Source organism: Arvicola amphibius, chromosome 14, assembly GCF_903992535.2.
Source record: "Arvicola amphibius chromosome 14, mArvAmp1.2, whole genome shotgun sequence".
Taxonomy (NCBI): domain Eukaryota; kingdom Metazoa; phylum Chordata; class Mammalia; order Rodentia; family Cricetidae; genus Arvicola; species Arvicola amphibius.
The window spans coordinates 46729108-46751016 of NC_052060.1; positions in this window are offsets into that span (position 1 = coordinate 46729108).

Consider the following 21909-nt stretch of genomic DNA (forward strand, 5'->3'; position numbering starts at 1 on the left):
GCCACCTCTTCTTCATGTGATGTTATTGTTTAGTCCATTTTACGTATGATCTTTCTTTTTATGTTTACATTTTATCATCACTGTCCAGCCACCATTTCTTCTTGTTGCTATGTGAGGTTTATATTGTATGGTCTTGTTTTGTTTCGTTTTTAACAATTAATGCCGTTTCTCAAGATAACACCACCCTTTCTCTTTGTGAAAAAGCAACCCAGAGTGAATAAACATTTCTATCCAAGTTAGCATGAGAAAACTGTATTCTTAAGTTAAAAGGAATCACTATAATACAATGTTATTTTATCTGATGAGAACACCGGAAAGTGCTCCCTTCGAAAATATTTAAAACTTAAGTAAACGCTCTCCTTAGAAATTTGGAGAAAGAAATGCATGCATTGGCATTCCTTTACTATGTTCCCAATGTTTTCCCATGCTATTACATAACAACAACAAAACAGCTACCGTTGGCTTCTCACTGACTGTTAGAGGTTCAAGGCCAAGCAGTCCTTTCTTTCCCTCAGCAGGTTTCTGGCTGGAGAAATATGTAATTGGGTATTTCTAATCAAATGGGATTTAAGTAGCAATTTATTAATTTGTACAGCTTGAAATGCCACAATCAAGATAATTATTCCCACATCAGTGTGAAGACAGAAACTGAAGGGTTTGAAACCACACTGAGTCTGTTACAACCAAGGCTGTATTCTGACCCTCTCTCTATCTAGCGAAGAAAGCTGTGTCTGAAAGATCTAACACACTAACCTTCTCTTGATCCAGGTTTATCTGTAATGGGGGATCAAGAATCCAAGATCACAGTTGCAACTTTGATGTAACTAGAAAGACATGAAGAATGTACTTTAGACAGAACAAACACATTTGCATGAAATATAAAGTAAATCATTGCTTATAAGCTTAAGGAAGGGTACAGAGACATAGAGAAAACAAAAGGCAAAATGCAAGGTATGTAGAGGCTGAAGTAATACACATCACAAAGGCAAGGGCACACAAAATCATGCTGTGATCAAGTTGGCCTTCACAGGTGATCTCAGGCATTATTTCCATCAGTATAATGGTAAAACCATGAAATTAGGACTACAAAATTTATTGGTGACATTATCATTGTGCATCACACAATGACACCTCCAGAAAACACCACAGAAGATGGGAATAAAGCAAATTCTGGAAAAGTCCTGAAACAGTCCAGGAGTGCCCCTGTTTTTTTTCTATCTAATATAGAAATAACCCTCTCCTCCATTAAAGTTTACCATGAAATGAGCTCTTAGAAATCCTTGAGACACAGTACTTGAGAAGCCCACACTCACCTTGATTGAACACTCAATTCCTTACATTGCTTCCTCTTGGGATTCTTTCTCAGAGTCATAAGAAATTAGATACAACTGGTAAGAGTTATCTCTCTCCTTATCTCTAGGACTCCAATTCCTCATACTTAAAGCATTGTCAACAAGATTAGTGCTAATTATGCTTATGGAAATGCCTTCCTATTGTTCTGAGCAAAATAAGCGAAAAGACTCTAGGAGACAGTTTCTTTTAAATTAACAAATATCAAGTACCTTACTGAAAGACTTTCATTCTGCAGTTTTTCTCAGGAATCATTATAAGTTTCTGCAACTATTATCACAGAAGTGAAATAAATAAACATGTTGTAGGATACCGTGCATCGCGCCCCCTGTCTGCGTTCGGTGCGCTGGCACCCAGTTCGCGAGATTCAGGCAAGGGGCTGGAGGTTAAAATACACAGACACACACAGACAGAGAGACAGCGACACGGGTCATCCTTGAATTCCCCAAGAATGCCCCTTTTATTGTGTTCAGGAGCAGATTATATAGAGATAGCCACGCCCTAGCCAAACCCACCAGAAACCACTCTCCTGCCATCAGGAACTCCTGAAGGTCTCATGCTCAGAGCAGCTGTAGGCACTCAGATCAGGGGAAAACAAGTTGTTAACAAGAAATTCAGGATCTGGGGTCTCACTGCTCCCAACAGTAGGAAGTGAATCAGGCTGATATTTTCGAACTCTCTTTGTCTTTCTCTCCCCTTCTCTGTATTGCACAGAGTTCACTCACACCGTCACCGTCCTCTAGAGCCATGGAACTGGAAGCCTCCATGGTTTTTTGCCTCCCAGCTTCCAGGGCAGTCTCATGTGGTGCTAAGGATGCTCTTCTGGCCCCACATGGTGTAATGAGCCCTTCCTCTCTTCCTCAAGCCCATGGGAAGCTTCAAAACTATAAAAGATATGTTACTTTAATTATAAGTCTATTATTGATCTTGATTTAATTTGATATATATTGTAAGGTAGAATATAGATTTGTTTTCCAGCTGAATTTCTATAAAAAAAAAATCCAGTAACTGGTTGGATTCTTCCAGGTTTTGCTTGTCAGAAAGATCGGATATAAAAACCTACCTTTCATCTCAAGGCACATACTATTACATACCTCACCACAACAGACTCTTAGAAAGTAGAAGAAAGTGAAAAGTCCCCGAATTTCATTACATAATTTCATCTTCCACTATTTAGTTATATTGCCAATATGTAGAAAATTTGCTAATTTTTACTTACTACTTTTAGTAAGTGTCATAGGAAAACAACATTGTGAAAGAGAAATATAGGGTGGTCCATGTACAGTCAACAATGACATGAGAATGGAGAATAATAGGCAGAAATAGAACAGCAAAGGTCTACTTCTGTGCTTATTATCTGAAAACAAGTGATTTTAATATATTTTCTTTATTGGTGCTAAGCAAAATACAAGTTAGTAGATGAACAGCTATATTCCACATACCAATAGGTGTGTTGTTTTACCCAATGTAAATGTGTATAATAAAAACTTCACTTCAAATCAGCAACAACTAAGCCATTTTCTGAGGCCCATGCACTCCCTGCAGAGAGCAAATTGATGATAATAAGGATTTTATGAGGATAACCACCACTTCTTTATTCAAATAAATGATGTCCCTCTACAAATGTGGTCTTGCCTTTGATTGACTATTTTTGTAAGGATAGTTAATTGTGGTAATTTCTGCTTGTTCTTTTCTGCAACTGTAGTTCTCATTCAACAGGTTGAATAACCAATCTCTGGCTTTTACCCATTGTCAAATTAATGTTTTTTAGTTCTTCTTCCTGGAAATGGAGATATTATCCAGATATAGGTCTTCATTTGATTTACTTAGTTGTGTCTTAGCTAAAATTCCATTAAACATGATTCCTATATGTTCTTACTCTGACTGGTAACCCGCAGTGTCATTTGAGCTTTCTGGAATTTGTGTTAACTGAGAAGCAAGTGTACCGTCTTTCTAAAAGAAACATAATTATTTTTTTTTGTTTTCAATGCTTTTACCCTAATAAATGGAAATTTTTCATTCTAGGAAACTATAAAAGTTAACAATATAAGCTTATGTGTTACTAAGGTGAATTCTCAAGAGAATTTGGCTTCTCTATCGAAAGTGTTCTGAGTATTTAAAATGTGTTAGAGTAGGGTTGATACAGCGAAATAGGTTCTCCTAGGCTGATTCCAGAGACACTAGAGTTTATTCAACTAATAGTCCTTCTGCTTACACAAATGAGAAATGGTTTAATCAAAACTTCCTCTGTTATGCTCAAGACTGGTTATCCTAACAGTAGATATACAGGTCAAAGGTAATGGCTACTGGTGGGAGAGTTGGAAGACAGAAGGGAAAAGAAACCGGGAATGAACTGGCAATTATTATAACTATTTTTAGGAATTTAAGGAAACAAAACTGATAGCAAAATTGTTCATGCAAACCATCCATTGAAACTGTATCAATAAGGACATCCCAGGTTGTCCAGAGCCACTTGTTTGAATAACAGGTGGTCACAGTCTCTGGTCACACATCCATCCCAGGTCATTTGAACCCTTTTGGAGCAAGGCTTCCAGCAGACAACAGGCCCAAGTATTCCTAAAAAAGAAAGAGATAGTTTGAGTAAACCTTTTATTTCATTTTGTTTTTTTTTTTTTTTTTTTTTTTTTTTTTTTTTTTTTTTTTTTTTTTTTTTTTTTTTTTTTTTTTTTTTTTTTTTTTTTTTTTTTCTTTTTTTTTTTTTTTTTTTCCTCATGGTTTATTTTTTTTTATATTTAAAAATTTCCATCTCCTTCCCTCCTCCTCCCCCCTCCCTCCCCTCCTTCTCCCCTTTCTCTCCCCTCCTTCTCCCCCTTCCCTCCCCTCCCCTCCACCCATACCTCCCCTCCCTCCCTCTCAAGGCCAAGGAGCCATCAGGGTTCCCCACTCTATGCTAAGACCAAGGTCCTCCCAACTCCCCCCAGGTCCAGGAAGGTGATCGACCAAGCTGAGAAGGCTCCCACAGAGCCCGTCCATGAAGAACAATCAGAGCCCAGAGCCATTGTCCTTTGCTTCTCAGTCAGCCCCCGCTGTTGGCCACACTCAGAGAGACGGGTTTGGTCGCATGATCCATCAGTCCCATTCCAACTGGAGTTGGTGATCTCCCATTAGTTCTGTCCCACCGTCTCCATGAGTGAACGCACCCCTCTCGTTCCTGACTTTCTCCCTCATGTTCTCGCTCCTTTTGCTCCTCATCGGGACCTTGGGAGCTCAGTCCAGTGCTCCAATGTGGGGCTCAGTCACCTTCCCCATCTGTCGCCAGCTGGAGGTTCCCTCACGGTCCTGACTTTCTTTCTCATGTTCTCTCTCCTTCTGCTCCTCATCAGGACCTTGGGAGCTCAGTCATTTTGAATCAGGCCTTTCTTTAAACTTTTTATCTTCTGCTCACTTATTTCCTCTTTCTCCAGCTTGCTGTTTTTCATTGTAGGTCTGCCCAAGAATGATCACTAATAACCATATGACATAGTAAATACTAGGCTTGACACCTCCTCTGCCAAGAATATTAGCATAAAACTACCATCTCCTATGCTCTTACTAGTACAGATAAACATTCAACTGCCATTTCAGTCCAAATCCTAACTTCCACATTCCTCCATAGGATATGGAGTTATTTCTCCAATGGTCAACCTGTCGCTGAAATCCCCAGTTCTGGTATCAGCTAGTCGATGTTACTGTTCTCTTGTTGAGAGAAAACATCATGACCAAAGCAATGCTCCTCAAAGATAGTATTTAATCGTCGACTTGCTTACATTTTCAGAGGAGCTTGGCCACAGGCAGGCAACGTGGTGCTGGAGAGGTAGCTGACAGCTTACATCCCGTCTGCCAGCAGAAAGAAACACTAGTCCTGGCATGGGCTTTTCTCAAAACCCACTCACCATGACACACCGTCTTCAACAAAGCCACAGCTCCTGCAACAAGGCTACACTTCTTATTCCCTTCAAAACAGATCATTAGCTGGGGGCAAAACAGGCAAATATGTGAACTTATGGCAGCGGCATTCTTATTCAGATCACTAGTCTCCCTTCTTAACAACTTCTGTTACCAGCATTAATGTCTGATCATGCCCCCCTCTCCAGCTGTCAAATCACAGAAAATACAATAAAAGGGTTTAGAGAGATAGCTAGAGTTAAAAAAAATGCGTATAAAATCAGACATGTCCTCACTGGGAGATTCTTCGTATCAAATATTCCATGTTCATCAAATGTAAATCACAAACAGCATAAGAGCCTGAGTGATGGCTCAGAAGTAAGCACAATTGTAACTCTTGAAGAGGAGCAGAGTCTGGTTCCTAGGCTCCACAAACTGGCTCAAATCCATCTGTAACTCCAGTTCTAGGTATTCAATACGTTTCACTGACCTGTGTGGTCACCAGGCAGCATTTGGTGCACATTATACACTAGCAGGTGAAACATCCGTATACTAAACTAGAATAAATAAATCTAAAACCATAAAATTGTTTAGGTGGAAGTCGTACCGGGGTCCATATATACCCAAACAGTCTGAGATGATTGGAAACTCCACCTAGGATCCCCATTCCAGACCCTGCCCTTAGCATACAGAGAGCATTTTCTCTGGAGCTGCCTCTCCAAACCCCACCATCAGTACAGGAAGCAATGGTCCCTCCACTGGAGCTGTCTTCTTCAAACTCTGCCCTGAGAAAATCCATCAAAAGTCAGCCCCTCTTTGGAGCTGTTCAAGGCCATACCTATAGGCTACTTAGGACCTGGAAGCCATATTGTAATGTGATAACCTATCAAATCCTCCTGAGGGTCACACAGAAGGCTTTCTCAGAATAAACCTGGCTTTATTAATTCAGTTTGATTGGCAGAGGAAGATTCCCATTAACCAGGCATTCAAACATCATCTAAAAATATTTTAATAGTTAGTAGATTATAAGCCATAAAATCTAATGAGTTACTTTCAAAGGACCATGTAATGTGATGACAACACTTGAATGAGAAGGAACTTCTCCTATGACAAATAATTTTTTCTAAACTTTATCAATTACGAAATTTTGTATTTTCATGGCCTCTGTTTTGGGAACCAGCTCTCCTGATTCATGTGCACCATTCAGGATTAGTAGCATTTTCTTTACATGATTTATTGAAATTAGGGGAAACATGCACAAGTTATTATCCATAAATAACAAAATTTCTTCAGAAAACTATTGACACATCGAGTTAGTCTTTTGTATTTTACTGATGAATTGTTTGACAATTTAATACATGCATAAAATATATTAGATAACTTAGTACCACGCTTTCTTATCTCTTCCTAACTTTAAATTATCCTACCTTTCTGCAGACCCCTTTCGCGTGCTCATGTGTTTTTATTGCGGGGGGGAGGGGCGGGGGACCTCCAGTTTAGCTAGAGATAGCTTGGTGACCATGGGTTTTAAACTCTCCAGTGAAGCCTGATAGAATGTGGGTCCAGTGGCTCCATTTTTACTAAAAATGTCTTATCAAATATAGTTTCCTAATGAATAGCTTATATAGGCATACTATACATATAAACCTATCTGAAAAAATAATTTAAGATACTCATATATAGTGCATTTTAAAACTTATAAACAGCTGAATTATTTTAAAATTTTGCACTAATATTTGAAAATTTCATTAATTTTACTTATGAATATTTATGCACTATTATTTTTACAGAGGTAATGCAAAGATATTTGACATTATGAATCATAACATCTGTTTTTCAAGTAAATCTAAATATTTATATGTTTTAAAACACTATTCTTTAAAGCGATGGTGCTTTCTTTTTTTAACGTCCTAAGGTGATAAATAAATATTGATAAAGCATTTAGTGAGGTGTGTAACTATTGTAACTCCAGAAGGCGAGCTTCTTGTAAGCACTCTAATGCATGGAAATTTTCCAAGAAGTATTCTGAGTCTCATAATTATCATCCCAGATGCTGGGTTGTGTCTGCGTGGGATGAGCTCAATGTGCTGTCACATCCAGCAGAGTTGCCAATCTTAAACCAACTGTGACTACTCTCTGTACATTTCTCTCTCTGGGGCATTACAAAAAAAAGTCTTAATTAGCTTTTGTTTCCAAGCAGGGCTTCATTTTTCATGATGTTACTTTCATTTTGCTGGGATTATGAGAAGCCAATTGACCCTGACATCTCATCTATTACAATAAGTGTATTGTTTATGCAATATCTAAATTCAAGTTATTAACCTTACTGAGATAAAACCAGAAGAATATTAGCAATATGTTTGTTATTTGAAATTGGGAATCATGTTGAGAAATGACAAATTTCTCAAAACAACTAATCTGGTCTCGAAGACATATTGATGACCTAAAACTTTTAGTAATAAGTACAAATTGAACAAAAGTTAGAAATGATCTTATAATACACTTATATTTATGAAACAATTTTTTTTCTAAATTTGCATTTTGCTACTGCAAAAGTGGCTAGGAATATGTGCTACTTGTTCTAGAGAAAAGTTATAAAAAAGTGCAATTTGAAGCTTTCTAAAGATCCCAGGGGCAAAACAAGAATAGTGCAAGATACTCGATTATTACTCTAGCCCAAAATTTTCAGAAACTTACTGTAAAAATGCATTTTTATTAGACATTGTCTTTCCAACTTGCTTCAAAACTCTCACAAGAAATTACTATGCAATTCCAATTACTTATGTTCGGTTTGAGTTCAGGAGCAACGTGAATATGCTTACCCAATCACCTGCCGGTGGTGGTGTAGAGCAGACTGTCAGCTTAAATATGCTGGCAGAATCAACGGCCAATGAAGGTAAAGCACCAATTGTCATTTACCTTCACAGATATTAACAGTGTGTTAAACAAGTAACAATATGCATCCCCCCTTTTAGAAGAAATGCTGCTTACTAATGACATCTCATTGCTTCACTCAGCAGGAGCACTCATTCTATTTGGGCATAATGGCCGAGCTAACATCAGTTTTTAAGAATGGATGTTATCATTATTCATTACAGTACTGCACCGAAGCCTCTTTGGGAGGCAATAAAGAGCAAAATGTATATTTTAAAGATTCCCATTTCCCCCCTAAATGTTTGAATTAAGCTGCAGTCTGTGGTGCTCAGAGAATTGAGTTATGTCCTGAAGCAAGACTTCTTTCAGAGTGCATCATGCCTGCAGATCGGGCTCTGATTAGCCTTTGCGTTTTCTAATACAGTGGATTGATTTTTTTTTCTTTTTTTTTTTTGCTACTATAGCTGCTGTTGGCTTCTGTGTGCTGGCATGGGCATTCTGTCTTTTGCATGAATGATGAATGGTTGTCTGTGTGGCTCCAAGCACATACTTATTTCCTCTTCAATAAGAACAACCGTCAATAGTATTTAAGTAGAGGAAAACACAGACAAACCAGCAAGCTTAAAAGAGTTTGGGTTTTCTTCACCCTCCTTGTTGATGCCATCTACTAAACCAGATGTTCTATGGGATCTTTATTTTCTTTCTCACTGGTAGAGAATGAATAATCTTTCTTTTAATCATAAACATGTATCATTTTGGAAACAATATTTTGTAAGCAATTTCACTTTTACTTTATGTTGGCCAGGGCATGCATTCTAAATGTAGACTATAAATAGAAAATCAACCAATAATCTGAACCCACTAAAAATGCTTTACTATAATGAATGTAGCAAAATCATCTGAGCCTCTTAAACTCTACTTAAGAATAAATAGGTAGTGGTCCTCTCTAACCTATCTCCATGGGAGGCTGAGACTGGGAGAACAGGAATTTGAGCCCAGCCTCGATGATACTGCAAGACCATTTTAAAACAAAATTGAAAGGGTAATTTCACTGCTAACTGACACAGATATTTTCCCCAGACTGTGTTCACTCAGATTCAATGTAAACAGAGTTGAAACAATGTATTCCCGTGCATATTAGTGTTAAAGAAGGGGTCCTGAAAGGTCCAAGAGTAAGTGACAGAAACCAGGAACAAGTTAAGGGGCCCTTAGGTGCAGAAGTAGTCTGCTTTTTCTCTTGTATCAGGGAATCCTGGGATAGGACTGCTACCAGTCATGTCACCCCATCTGAAACAAGGGCTCAGATTTTTCTTCCCTTGGAAGTATCTCATTGTCACCGTCTGACTCTGGGGAAGAACAGGAGCTAAATATCCCAGGCATGTCTATGCTCATAAGTCCCCATCATCTAAGGACAATACACAGAGGAAGGAAACAGTTATGAGCTATTAGTAGCCAACTATGAGCAGCTGAGGAATAGGCAGCTCCGACTTTCTGGAGACCAGGTTGAGCACTAACAATGTTGATCATATAATTGACAGTGATCTGGGTTATCCCTGCATTGAGAACTGATACAGAGTAAAATATCCACTTAATTTAAAATGCACTTCCAATGAACTAAGATGGAGTTGGTTAACCAGCATAAGCCACAATCTGAAGTTTTAGTTTTATTAGATCTTTTTTAATTTGTGGATGAAAAAAATCACAGTGCATTATACATTATTTGACTCCAAATTATCATTTCCTTTTTGTAATTTGAATTTTACTCACATTATAATTTTATAATTATGAAACAAAATAACCAACTTAGTCATGGTTTCATTTTTCCTCTTCCAAAAAACTCCGTAGAAATGTGTTATTTAATTGCTCATGATGAAAAAAATACTAAATAATATACTTTAAACATTCTCAGTTTCATTAAGTCGATGATGAGGTCTACATATTCTAGTGACACAACAAAAATCTCAAAGAAATTTGAATTCTGTTTAGTGTTTTAAAACGCCAAAATTCTTTTTGGGAAAAAAATGCTTATTGCTTTTAAAAATTGCGACTATCATTTTGCAATATTCCAGTCTGTAGAATGGCACATGAATCTAAGTTAGCATGCACATGATCTCATTCACAGACGCATACTGAATTGTACACTAAGGATGAGGTATAGACCTATTTTCTCCAGATTTGGAGTATCAAGTGCATACATATTTTCTCAGAGGAATTGCTTGCTTCATGAATAGTTACTGTTTTGAAAAGCTAAACCTGTGCCGTTTACTCCAAAACAACATGCATTTTACTTTTCTTCTTTTCGGCTACAAAAATCTTTGATGATTTTGTTAAGTAGTTTCACACAGGACAAAAGTAAATATTTTGTTATTTCACAATATTATTGATACCCAGTTCTCTAACTTGTTGATACCAGGATGCCTAATTAATGCATATTACAAATAGTACATTCTGAAACAATTTCAAATTACTACAGGCTGATGGATAAGGCTGTGTCTCTGGCTCCAAGGAGATGACTCAAGTGTATACATTAATATCCATCATGTATTGCTCCAGATGCTTGAGGTTTGTGCTACACAGGAGCTTCCAGTATTGATGACAAAGCATATGAAGCTCGATTGATATTACCCCTTCTATATTCTTTCCAAACGTAAACTTTTCCAGAAATCAAAAGTTAATGAGGCAAGCTCATTACAATATACATTTTCTGGGCACACCTTTCACTTCAGCTGAGCAACTCACTGGGTATGGTGTTGAAAACATGTTGATGTTCCTTACAAATACCAGCCTTAGGTAAGTTACTTAAATTAAGTTTGCCTTTGTTGTCTCATATTCAATATAAAGTCATTATCACAACCTCTCCTTAAAAATATCTTTTGTGAAACACTTTATCATTAGTATGTGGCACATGTGAGTATAATGCCCAACAACTCCACTTCTAGTGGTAAATTTGTGAAATCAATAAAGATAGTACACGTATTTTGATTTCAAATGATTACTACAATATTATTTGCAATAGGGGAAAACATAAGTAATGTATACATGGTAAAATGGGGCTATGAATAATTAAGCAAAATTCTTTAGATGATATGTAAATGGAATAATAGAAAATATATGATTAAATCAAAATATATCAGTATTATATCACTTAGATAATTTGTGGCAAACAGTAAATTAAGTATGATTAATTTTATTAAAGTTAAAATCGATTCATCAAGACAGTAAATACTGGAATGTAAAAGTATAATATAGGTACTGTCCTTCAAGTCTCCAGACCTGAGATTGTTTCTTGGGACTGATATGGAAGAAGTAAACTAATTCTGTGAGTTTTCCTCAGACCTACACACTCATGCTATGGCATATGTTCTCTAAAAGTTAAAAATGAATAAGTAGAAATACTTTATAAAAAAGATATGTGCAGGCTGTGCTGGACAGATGTCTCAATTGTTGAGAAAACATGCTGCTCTTACAAAGAACTCCAATTTCGTTCTCAGCACATGTTGGGCATTTCACAACTACCTGTAAATATAACTCCATAGTCTCTTATCACCTCTTCCAGGACATTTTGGGCACCAGTGTATGCATACACACACATACAATAATAATAATAATAATAATAATAATAATAATTCACAAAAATATCTTTAAAATGGAAATTATTTTATAAGAAAACAAAAAGGAAGTTTACTCAAAGGCATGTAATAAAATGCACCAGCATGCCATTTTTGAGAGTACTAGATGAAAGGACTAGCCTTTATCTGAAGCAAGACTTATGCTCTCAGTTTGGTCAATCATTTGATTATTTATGCCTGATTGTTATTGACTTACAAAGCTCACAAGGATAGTGTATTAGTGTGTAAAATCAAAGAATTTACAAGATGCCATGAGCAGTTGCTATGGTATTTTCTGAGAGAAACACTAGCTGCAGATAAGAAGTTCTTTTCCTAAAGTTCTTAGAAATGGGATTGGATGAAGCCAGTGGCAGAAGGGGATAAAGTACAGTCAAACACCTTGTTACTGATTTAAAAAAAAATGATTCTGCTAAAGATGCAGAAGATGCAGATAATAGGTAATATTTTTTAAGTTTAAACTTACTCCTGAATAGTTTCTCCTTTATACATACTAATACCCCAAACACAAGTTTTACAGCTTATCGCTGCTCAATGCCAAGAATGTTTGACATCTTTCAGGTGCCAAGTACCTTGGAAGCCAGAGTTAGGCATGATGATCGACAGCCAAGTCACCATTTCAGTTCACCCCATGGGGCTCTAGAATTATGTCTGTGCTGGTATTCCTATTCTGTCCCACCAAAAAGCTATGTGCAGCAATGAAAGAGACTAAGAACCCTTCTCTGATCTAATCAATAAATGACATCATCTGTTTGTACTTTATGTTCCCTGTCTTTCTGAAATAGGTTTATAGCTATCTAACAAAAAATAAAAAGACAAGAATCCTGAAACTGATCATATATCTTTCTGGGACTTAGTCCCAGGAATTGCATACTGAAACTAAGAATCTCCTTGAAAACTATAACTTCCAAAGAGTCAGTCAAGTGGGAAAAATATCAACTTTTTCTTCATGTAGTTATCAAGACATCTTTACATATCTTTTAATGATTATCACTGAATATCTGTGTACAATCTCAAGCACATACCTTTCTTCATTTGAACACTAATTTAGAAGAACCCAATTCTAGATATTCTAGATTTGATACTTATTTTCATGAATAAATACTTCATGAACTGCGTGCTATTATCTTCATGGTTTGTAAAGATGGATAACAACTTCACTAGTGGTTTCTGGTCCCCGTCTATTCTACCCTTCAAAACTCAGACTTCACATTCTCATACTCCTGCAGATACTGTATATATAACTGCTTCACTGTGGAGATTAACATGGCTCCAGACAAGGTCCTCTGTTACCAATACATTTGGAAATACTCATTTTTAAATCTGTTATTTTAATTCAAAAAGTTTGAAATAAAGGTAATTGAGATGGAATTAAACTTTTCTTTCCTCTGAAATATTTATTGCTAATTTTGGTCAATCATTAAACATCAAGAAATGTAGAAGTAGTGTGGTAGCACCAGAGAAAACTACTCAGATTCAGGGTTCAGCCAATAGAAAGATGTTATGATCCAGCCCTCCAGTACCCTGGGTGCTCAGGATTCCAATGTAAGCTGAGCCTTCCTCAGGATGGTCTTTCCAAAAATTTTTAAATTTAATTTAATTTAATATTTTTTGAGACACGGTTTCTATGGATCCCTGAGTGTTACTCAGCCAACTTCACTTTCCCCTGTCTTTATTGTTACCTTTTAACACTCATAAAAACATATTATTCTAGAAACAATGCTATAATGCTTGCTTACAAGAAGATATATTTGTTAATTTTTCAAGGATTTTACACATTCCTACAAAGTATTTTGATTATAGTCACATCAAATCTTTCCTCTAATGTTACCCAATACATCTGCAAACTTCCACCCACAATCTTGGTCCCTGTTATTTTTTTATTTAAATTTATACTTCATGGTAGATTTAAAATACTGAATTAAACTGAAGGATTAAGTAGACCATAGAAAATGAATAGAAGTAAAAAAACAGATCACACTTACTGTTACATCAATATAGTTAAGAAGTTGACAGATCGTACCATGGGTTAGGAAATAAGAGATGGTAAAAAAATCCCCAGGAGCTAGTGATACAATTTTATTCTAAAGAATGGAAGACTGCCATGAAAATGTCCTTAATCTTTTCTCTTCCTTGCTTTCATTTTAATAAATACCACAAACTGTCCCAATATTTTATGAGCACTTTTAATAAGAAGTTTTTAAAACATTTATTTATAATATTATTACATAATTTCTTGTTACATTTTTTTTTTCCCTCAAATCTTCCCATGCTCTGCCCTTTTATCTCTTTCAAATCCACGGCTCCTTTTTCTTTCATTGTTGTTACATTATAAATACATATGTATACTCTTTTTTAAATCACACTGACTACAATTTGTATTGCTCATATGTGTATGGACGTGGGGCCATACCATCAAGCATGACCAACCTACTAGGTGCTGCATACGACCAAGGAAAGTGACTCTAGCTTTCTTAGCAGGCATCAACTGTCAACCATGCTTCAGCTATGGGTGGGGAATGATGTGCACCTTCCCCATCTATCATGGAATGTTGGCAGGCTTGATCATGTGAAGATCTTGTGTAGCTTGAACTTCAGATACTGTTTTTGGCATTATGGAAAAAGCCTTGACTTTCTCTCTCAAGAACCAAGTAACAAGACTAGTCTTTGAGATAAGAACTAAAGTCAGTGCTCAGTGCCGTGAGAATTTACACTAGTCTCTGGACTAAAGGCAGCCAGGCATGAATTCTAGCCATCACTATTCCCAACAATTGTATAGGTTCCTCTCCCTAATAGATGGGGAAATAACTGTGATTCATTGTAGCATATCACCTACCAGGGTAGGCTGTGTATGCTTGTGGGTGGGGTCGTGAGTAATGCTGTATAACAGTTCCATCCATGATTGATATAGTCTAGTTTGGTCTGTTGGGAGCATTTATCAACAGATAGCCTTGTTTTGGTTGGTTTCTTTCCATCATTATCCACTTCCACTGGCTTTCTGACAGGGACCACAGCTGAATGAGTAAGGAAGATAAAGGTTCCTATGCAATATCTGACAGGTCATCACTAAATGTACACAATTAGGTAGACGTGGGATCCTATTCTTGGCTAGTCAAGCCCATAATAATAGAAGCTGACGATTCGGATTAGTATGCTCAGGAAAGCCTTCCTTCAAGACTTAATTTTAAATAAAGATGTTTCAAGGATAGGAGAAATTGATGGGTTTATGGTCACCAAAGGAACCTAACAAAAAATGACTCAGATATAGATACATGCAGAAGTGAAAGCTGTATACTTGGTTGGTTAGATTTTTACTGTAAGCCTAAAACAAACTTCCTCATAGGAAGATGGAAACTAATTGGTGAATTTTTTTTTCTGCTGGATTGGACAGTGTAATATCTTTAGGGATTCTTTTTGATTATTACTATAGGTAGGAAGGCATAGTCCACTCTGGGCTGTATTATCTGTGGGCAAGTGGTCTTCAGCTATACAAAACAGCCAACTGAGCATAAATAAGGGATCAAACAAGAACACAAAAAGAATCTCTGCCCCAGCTCTCTGACTAAGTCCCTGTCATGACTTTTTTTGATGGTAGATTAGAACCTGTAATATGAGAAAAAAATTCCTTCCCTGCCCACTGTGCTTTTTATCAAGATGTTTGTCACAGCATCAGGAAAGCAAATTAAGGCAAGTTATAATGAAAGATCTGAAAAAATTTAAATCCTACTTACAGAGTCAATCCACAAAAGAGAAAAAAATAATCAAATATCAACATAGAACACCGCTGAATAACAAAGACAAGAGCGAGGAATAAAAACCCAAAGAATATCTTTATAAATAAAAAAAGATATTTTTATAGAACTTGTATGAAAACACTTATAAGTTAATTAGTCTTTATGTCTCAATAAAACCTTAAATCTAAACCAAGTGAATCCTTCAATTAAATGATATAGTTTAGCTGAAAAACAAACACCCCTTCCCCACACCAAAAAAAAAAAAAAAAAAAAAAAAAAACAAACACCTAAACAAGGACCATGCTGCTGTCAAGCTTCTCACTTAAACAGCAAAGTCATGTGCAGACTAATATCAAGGAATGTGAATGATAGTCTAAGCAAATAAAATATCAAAAGTATTGGAGTAAGCATGTTTATGCACATCTGACAAAATAGACTTTATGAAAAAACTTAAAGAAAAAAACAAATCAAGTTACTATATAATAATGAAAGGAATTACTCATCAAGAAGACACAATAATTGCATATTTTTTCGGTTACAAATGTGTATATGTACCTACTGCCAGAATCCACAATTACATTAAACAAAAAGTATTAGAATTCAATACTCAATTGGACCTGTTTAACATTGTATTATTCTCAAGGGATAAGTCTTCCAGACATCCAAAATATGAGCATGAACATATAGTTAACTGCATGAGATCAAGTAGAAGTAACAGGTATGCAGAAAGCCTTGCTTCCTGAAGTTATTAAACAGAGCTTTTATCTATACCTGAGACTCCTCACAAACTGGTTTAAGCCAAAAAACTATATTTCACCATTAAGAATATAAAATCATATCTTACATCTTTTTATCATAAAGAGATGAAACTGAATATTAATAACAAAAGAAACTATGAATCAAAGAAATATATGTAGCCTGAACAGCAAATGTTTGAATATACAATGGGGAAAACAGGAAGAATTTGAACATTTTTTAAGCAATTGAAAGCAGAGACCCATCACACCCTAGTCTCTAAAAGTGACATTGAGATGGCAGTTTATTATAATAAATTTCTTTGTAAAATAAAAATATTTCAAATAAGTAAGTTAATACAACATCTCAGTTATATATAAATACAAGAAAAAAAACTCAAAACTGGTAGAAGAAAGTAACGATAAAGTTGAAACTAAATCAGTGAAATATATAATAATATATACAATACAACATAAGTGAAACATCACAGTAATTTAGAAAGAAAAATTACAAGTAATTACCAAGACTGGACAATAAAATCGGAAACAACACACAAAGATGCAAAATTAAGCCCTTGCTCTAAACAGACAGGTCAATCAGCATAATGGGATGAAGGACTCAGTAATGAGCAGACAAAGCGATAGCTAAGTTTCGATAATGGTGTTAAAGTCACGCAGTGAGAAAAAGAAAGCTTTTTAGCACATGTTGTTTGCAACCCTGGTTATTCCTATGCAGAAGAATGAAATTTGATCTATATCATTCACTTGGCACAAAATATTAATTCAAAGTAGATCCAAGACCTTAATTGAAAACATGAAATGGAAACTTCTAGAGAAAACCAGGAATTACACTCTAAGTTAAAGTTACAGGGAAGAGAAGATTCTGAAAAAAGAAACTCTAATAGTGCAAGATACATGCCCAATAATCAGCAGGTTAGACTATATGAACTCAAAAGATGCTGTCAACAACAAACTCACTAGAGAGAAATTTCTGCCAGCTATACTTCAGACAGGGACCAATCTAGAATTTACAAAGGGCTACAAAAGTCAAAAAGAAAACAGCTTTGCTGTCAACAAAGAAGCTAATAAAAGAAACAAAAGGTTCTCAGGAGAAGAAACACAAATAAATAATAAGTTTTTTTAAAAAAGTATTCAGCATCTTTAGACACAAGAGAAATGCAAATTAAAATCCTTCATGATCAATGCTCATTCCAGTCAGAATGGCTATCATCTATAAATCTGACAACAAATGTTGGAAAAAAGAGAATGTTTATTCACTTCTGGAGGGTACATCTACTACTATAGCCATTATGTATATCAGTATGGAAGGTTGATCAAAAATAAAGCTATAGAGCTACTATATGACTCAGCTGCACCACCCCTGGACATGTACTCAGAGACACCATATCTTACCAAAGAAATATTTGCATATCCATGTATATTGCTTCTTTATAGAGAATAACAAATAAATTAATCTGTCTATCTTCTTGCAATTACATTCAGTTATATGAAATATGTCCCTTTATTTCAGTTGTGCTTGGCCTTGTCAAATAAATTTTCTTCTTTCGGGAATGTGTTTTTTCTCTTCCCTCACCCCTCAATCTATATCCAGAAATTTTCTTTCCTTGATCTGAAGCCAGATGCAAATGTCATGTTTTTATTTGATTTTTTTCAGAACCATCATTGCCTTTCCTGTACATTGCATCTTCACATCCTTTACATCCCACCTTTCATGAGATATCTTAATGCAAATGCTGCTCCCTTTACTAAGCTTGCATCATTTGATTAGTAGGTATCCTGCATCTCCCAGTGTTGATTTCATCACCTTCTGTATATTATTAATAGAGCAGAATACTGCATATTGACCTCAGTTTATTATACATGCACTTTGGATAAAATTTAGTTACTTTAATGGTCATGAAACATGTGTGTGTGTGATTATATATATTTGTATATTAAAGAGAGCTAACTTTATTATGTTTATTTCAATGGAGATACTTTTTAGACAACCAGAAACTTGAAAACTTTGACCCTTTTTTTAATTGATTAAAAAACCACGATAATGTTTTGTGTGAATGATTTGAACAGTCACAAAGGTTAAACATCCTAAAAATATTGCTGAATTCCATTTCAATGTCAATTTCAACTCTAATGTCCCTAGATGGGTCTTTCTCCACTCTGTAATTCCCTAGGTTACTAAGTTTAAAAGTATCAACAAATAAGCATGTTCATGAAAGTGGCAGTTTCAGAGACAACTTGAATTTAAGCACATTCTTTAGTTAGGCAGCTTCTCCATGTTTAATGTCAGCATTGTCACCAACAAAACTGGGAGAAAAGTTCCTACCTCAGAGGGTGTGTGAAAATGACTCAATATTTACAAATAGTTGTATAAAGTATTTTCAGTTGTGTACTAATCCATTATGTTAATGTACCATATTTTCCTTATCAATTCTTCGGTCAAGGGGCATTTAGGTTGTTTCCAGGTTCTGGCTATGACAAAGAATGCTGCTATGAACATAGTTGAGCACATGTCCTTGTGGTATCATGGAACATTTTTGGGGTATACAACCATAAGTGGTATTGCTGGGTCTTGAGGAAGGTTGTTTTTTTTTTTTTTTTTTGCAAGCAAATGGAAGGATCTAGAAAACATCACATTGAATTAGTTAACCCAGACCTAGAAAGACAACTATTATATGTATTCACTCATAAGTGGCTTTCAGACATAAAGCAAAGAAAACTAGCCTACAATTCACAATCCCAGAGAACCTAGAGAACAAACAGTACCCTAAGAGAGACATACATAAATCTAATCTACATGAGAAGTAGAAAAAAAGCAGATCTCTTGAGTAAATTGAGAGCAAGGGAGCCATGGGAGAGAGTAGAAGGGGAGGGGAGAAGAAGGGAGCAGAGAAAAAAGTATAGGTTAGTAAAACCAATAAAAAATGAAGCATTTTCCACCTCTTGAAGATCTTCCTACCATTTTTCTATAAGAAAAGCATGAAAGGAAAATCTCCCTAGTGGTAACTTCTTAGGATAATTGTATTTCCCACAGTTCTGTACAATTATTTGTTCTTTACGTTTTCTTCAATGGAGTTAGAAAGTTGTATTTTATGAAATTAAGTAGAAAATATCAGCAACAATGTTTATGACATACTTTATCCCTAAACCTAATGATCTATTCGTGTTGTCTGGCATGTTAATTGTTCACAACCAGGTTGGGAGGGGCTATAGGACCGAGAGAAACAACTTCTCTAATTCTATTATTAAAGTAATAGTTCCACAATGCAAACCAGATATAAAGCAATGAAGTGCATGGTTGCCTGTAATCTAGAGAATAATGTAAGAATATTATTTAGCATAGATGTAATGGCAAGCTGAGGTTTTCCAATTATATCCAAAATGCTGACAAACCAATTCTTTTACCTCATACATGTCATTAGATAGATTTGTGGTTGAATGAATAGCATGAGGCATCTTCATGTGATTTAAGGAATATACCTTCAATTAATGGCTCTATCCACAATCTATTGGAGATTGTCTTGAGAAATGATAATTATTTTTATGTGTATGTATTTGGTAAATGATGCTATAAATGGACTCAGACCAAGCAATTACTAAACAGAAGAAAAGATGAATCCATTTCTTATTAGCACTGATATAAAAAATTAAATGATGTTTTAATCACTTACCAGCACCAACAGAATTACAGTGACTATCTTCTGCCAATAGTACGTAAAGTAAATTCTTTGAATAAAAAAAAACAACAGTAATTAATTATTTGCATCTTGATTGTGCTTTTTAAATCTTCCAATGTCTTTAGACAGTTTTCTTTTTAGTGGTAGTTTTGTCTATTTATGTGAATTTCATATTTTCTATTTCTATTTAAGAGCTAATGAACATACAGCTTTCACCCACATTCGAACAAAATAGAGACATTTTAAATATCAAGAAGAGTCTTCAGTTGCCCTATCATTTTTCATTTTCTTATCCTCTTGCCTTCCTTCTCTTTCTCTTTACTGAACCTGTTATTGTCTGTCTCTCTTGTTTCTAAATAATTCATTAATACATTCTGAAACCATAACAGACTTTTCTATTTTAGGGAAATGACAGACCTCGGAAGAGAAATAAAGAACTAAATTGACTTCATGATTAGATTCAGTTATAGTTTAAGGCTGAGATAAGAGTTTCCCATGTCAGACAGTTAAGAAACTAGAAATCCAATGACAGGCAAAATAGAATTTCCTTTAACCATTAATTAATTTGTAACCATTTTCTGCTGACTAGTTTTCTGCCAACTGGACATAAGCTAAAATCATCTGAGAGGAGGGTACCTCAAATTAAAAAAAAAATCCCATTTAAGATCAGGATTTAAGAAAACCCTCTAGGGCACTTTTTAATTTGTGATTGATATAAAGGACCCAACCCATTGTGGGTGGTACCATTCCTGGTCTGGTGGTCCTGGTTTATAGGCAGAATATTCTCTCCTGTACGTCACCTCTGAAATAATCACATAGAAACTTATTATTAATAATAAATGTTTAGCCAATAACTCAATTTATCACTAACTAGTTCTTATAACTTAAAACCACATTTCTGTCTATGCTCTGTCACATGGCTTGTTACCTTTCTCAGTATGGCAAGTTCATCTCCTGCTTCCTTTGCATTTCCTCATGACTCTTGAGACTTCTCCTGTTCTTCTTCACACTCTCTTTTTGTCTGAATTTCTGCTTAACCTATAATTGTCCAGCCATTGACTAATTAGCTTCTTTATTAAACCAATCACAGCAACATATATTCAAACAGTGTAAAGGAATATTCTACACTGGTTCATATAAGAAAATAGGTTGAGCAAGCTATAAGGAACAAGTCAGTTAGCATTCTTCCATGCCCTCTGCATTAGCTACTGTCTCCAGTTCCTTACAAGTTTATTCCCAGCTGTGCTTTTCTTCAGTGGACTCTGATTCAGGATATGGAAGCCAAATAAATGCTTTCCTCCCTAGGTTACTTTCCATCATAGCAATAGTAACATGTAACATGTAACTCAAGTATGTTCATTAACAGCATACGATCAAGACCAATAATCTACAATTTAATTTTAAATTCATTAAAACAAACCATGAGGGAACTTCAAATAATGAGTTTGACATTTATTTTTGTTTTTAAAAAGTGTTTATCTTATGTTACCTGAAATAATTTTTCTATTCTCCTTTCTCTTTATTTTTTAATAATATTTTTCTAAGTGGGTTATAATAAAAGAATTCTCTAGTTGTATGTGAGGTTATAAATAGTTCATACTTTTCAACAGTTGAGAATCTATGAAACATTTGGGTGACATGGACTTTTATTATGCAGCTCTCATGCATTTGTTTATTAGGATGTGACTTATTCCTTGGTCTTTATTGATGTGGGAGGTCCTGTCTGTGTGTTGCTTTTCTTGATTAATGAATAAAAAAAACTGCCTTGGCCTATTGATAGGGCATAAATAGGTAGGTGGGAAAAATTAAAAAGAATGCTAGAAGAAAGATAGGCAGAGTTTGAGAAGAAACACCATGGATCTGTGGCCAGAGGTAGATGTGCTGGAAAGCCACGACTTCGTGGTGATATACAGACTATTAGAAATGGGTTAAATTAAGATGTAAGAGTTAGCCAATAAGAAGCTAGAGCTAATGGGTCAAGCAGTGACTTAATGAATACGGTTTCTGTATG